Source organism: Mandrillus leucophaeus, unplaced genomic scaffold (assembly GCF_000951045.1).
Source record: "Mandrillus leucophaeus isolate KB7577 unplaced genomic scaffold, Mleu.le_1.0 Scaffold295, whole genome shotgun sequence".
Lineage (NCBI taxonomy): Eukaryota > Metazoa > Chordata > Mammalia > Primates > Cercopithecidae > Mandrillus > Mandrillus leucophaeus.
This window is the reverse complement of record NW_012103087.1, coordinates 1,383,152-1,386,361: the sequence shown is the minus strand read 5'-3', so window position 1 is coordinate 1,386,361 and position 3,210 is coordinate 1,383,152. Positions and strand designations below refer to the sequence as shown.

Sequence of the window (3,210 nt, the reverse complement as noted above, 5' to 3'; positions counted from 1 at the left end):
GTGGATCACCCGAGGTCAGGAGTTTGAGACCAGCCTGGCCAACATGGCAAAATGCTGTCTCTACTAAAAATATACAAATGAGCCAGGCATGGTGGCGGGTGCCTATAATCCCAGCTACTTAGGAGGCTGAGGCAAAAGAATTGCTTGATCCCGGAGGGTGGAGGTTGCAGTGAGCCGAGATCATGCCAATTTGCTCCAGCCTGGGTGAAAGAGCGAAACTTGGTTTCAAAAAAATAAATAAATAAACTAGCAAATGTAAAATAAATGTAAAAAGAAACAACAGGCTTCACCTGTTTTGTTTCTAGCATCTCTCTTTTTTTTTTTTTTTAATTTTTTTAATATTTGAGACAGTGTCTCTCTCTGTTGCCCAGGCTGGAGTGCAGTGGTTCGGTCTCAGCTCACTGCAACCTCTGCCTCTCAGGTTCAAGTGATTCTCCCGCCTCAGTCTCCCAAGTAGCTGGGATCACAGGCGCCCACCAACACGCCCGGCTAATTTCTGTATTCTTAGTAGAGAAGGAGTTTCGCCACGTTGGCCAGGCTGTTCTCGAACTCCTGACCTCAAGTGATCTGTCCACCTTGGCCTCCCAAAGTGCTAGGATTACAAGCATAAGCCACTGCACCCGGCCTGTTTATAGCATCTTATTTGACCCAAGATCTCCAAAATATCAGCATTTCAACATGTGCTTAATATAAAATATCAATGACATATATTATATTCTTTTTGCAAGTCTGTCTTTGAAATTTGATGTGTATATTATTACGCCTAACGTATATCTTAATTTGGACGAGCCATATTTCAAGTGTTGCCTCAGTTGGTAGTGGCTACCATATTGACCAGCATGTGCCTCAGCAGTGGCTGCGCTGGAGTAGATGCTCAACAATTGAGAGTAATAAGTACTCTTAACTTCAAGAAATAAGTGAAAACCGAAACAAACCTGAAATATTTATATATAACCAAGAGTAAGCACAGAAATATTTAGTATTTGGAAAGTTAGCATAGTTCAACTGCAAAAAAGCATGTGGTAAGGGGAAATAATAATTATTCTTAAAAAATAAATATCTCTTGGATGAATGTTTTCAGTGTAGATAGCAAACTAGGAAAACCACATACACATTTATAAAATCTTCCAAGCACCTATAATTTGCTTGACCCTGAGCATGTCATCCTGTTCAATGTGGTTTCTGCACAGGGATTTTTCAATCAAAATAAGACATATGAAACTCAGAAATACATTTCACAAGCACTTTAGAGTTTCGAGGTGTTTTTTGTGGGGCCTGTCTCTTATACACATCTAGATGTGTATAAGAGACAGTGTCCTTATTGGATTCAAGCTTGCTGATTTATAAATACCTAAGGGTAAATGCGATTGACTGATGGAGCCTATTTTGTTTTCAGTAAAACATGGCATTTAGATCTTATGAATTCAGAATTATAACCATGTTTTAAAGGGTAAAGCAGACAGGATTAGGCCTCAGTCAGAGTGGGCCCTAGTGAAGCCACAGGAAGTCTAACATGAAAGCCACGGTTTCAAAGCTCATACCAAACTTATCAGTGGAGGCTAGAAGCAGAAGAACCTTTTGGCTCACCCGCCAGTGTTACTGGTGATGCCAAAGGAATGACTGCATGAGCCTCTTTCCTCCATGTTAAGAACCATTCTAAGGCCAGACGCGGTGGCTCACACCTGTAATCCCAGCACTTTCGGAGGCCGAGGTGGGCGGATCACCTGAGGTCGGGAGTTCGAGACCAGCCTGACCAACATGGAGAAACCCTGTCTCTACTAAAAATACAAATTTAGCTGGGCATGGTGGCACATGCCTGTAATCCCAGCTACTTGGGAGGCTGAGGCAGGAGAATCACTTGAACACGGGAGGCAGAGGTTGCAGTGAGCCAAGATCACACCATTGCACTTCAGCCTGGTCAACAAGAGCAAAACTTTGTCTCAGAAAATAAAAAATAAAATTAAAAGTAAATAAATAAGAACCATTATAAAAGGGATTCTTAATCAGGATGAAGGGGTACACCTCAGGAACTGCCCCTAGGAAATTGGGCACCATTACTCCCTTCATACAAAAGAACCAACAAAAGCAGTATTTCAGTGGGTCAACTTCTAAATAGGAAAATGGGAATATTCACCAGAGCCAGTCTGTCGCCTCAAGGTACATGTGGATCTGTGGATTTTAACTCCTCCACCCTCATGGTAGAGGCATGGGCTTACAGTAACAGCTAGGACTGGAGACCCAGCAATGAGAAACTGTCCAAGACCACCAATGATGATGTCACAATGTCCCACTGTCCCAGAGCGTCTACCCTGGACCTCCCTGCCCCAGCTTGGCCACTCCTAGATGAGACCAAGGCTCAGCCTGGGGTGTTTGTCCTTGACAGCTCCAGTCAGTTGCAGAGAATGAATTCACTGAAACCATAATGAGTGAAACAGTTCCACAGGTAGCAAGCTAGAGGGTCCTCTAGAATCCTGGACATTTGTGCCTGGATACTTTTGGAAATCCTCACTGAGACATTTTCCACCGATGATGACAGAGGGATGGTGGTATTGAATCACCCCCCGCTTTCCTGTCTATTCCATGGATAGTATATAAAACATGAACATATCTCTGAGCCTCAGCATTCTCAATTACAAAATGAGATGGAGTTGAATTACAATAAATTTCCGTCAAACCGTAACTTTGTTTGATTCCTTCCTGGTAGACTATTGTGAGCTGCCCTCAAAGATCAGAAAAGTATAGCCAGTTGCATTTTTTCACTCATTCATTCACTATAAATATATGAAGTGCTGAGACCAGCACTGTCTGACAAATATGATGCAAGCCACAAATACCGGGCAAATAAGAAAGTGTACCTTTCCTTGTAGTGTCATTTTACAAAGTGAGGAGCATCCTGATTGCTGAACACGTGGAGGTGCCTGCAGAGCGTCACCCCGGAGAGAGCATGAAAGCTCTGCACCTTCTCCCACAACGCCTTGCCCTGTGCTTCTCTTCATCTAAATTGTCTTCTGTATCCTTTATTATGTACTTTAAATAAACTAGCAAATGGGCCGGGCGCAGTGGCTCACGCCTGTAATCCCAGCACTTTGGGAGGCCGAGGCTGGTGGATCACCCAAGGTCAGGAGTTTGAGACCAGCCTGGCCAACATGGCAAAATGCTGTCTCTACTAAAAATATACAAATGAGCCAGGCATGGTGGCGGGTGCCTATA

At 43.4% G+C, this 3,210-nt stretch overlaps 1 protein-coding gene across 1 annotated transcript in view; it reads right to left on the bottom strand.

Moving 5' to 3' along the window:
* DCUN1D1 (DCN1, defective in cullin neddylation 1, domain containing 1) overlaps positions 1–2,267 on the bottom strand; it is a 50,645-nt gene extending 48,378 nt beyond the window's left edge. The window contains exon 1 of the mRNA XM_011986159.1: positions 2,135–2,267. The gene's annotated coding sequence lies outside the window, so the exon portion shown is untranslated. The remainder of the gene's footprint in view (positions 1–2,134) is intronic.
* Between the last annotated feature and the right edge of the window lie 943 nt (positions 2,268–3,210).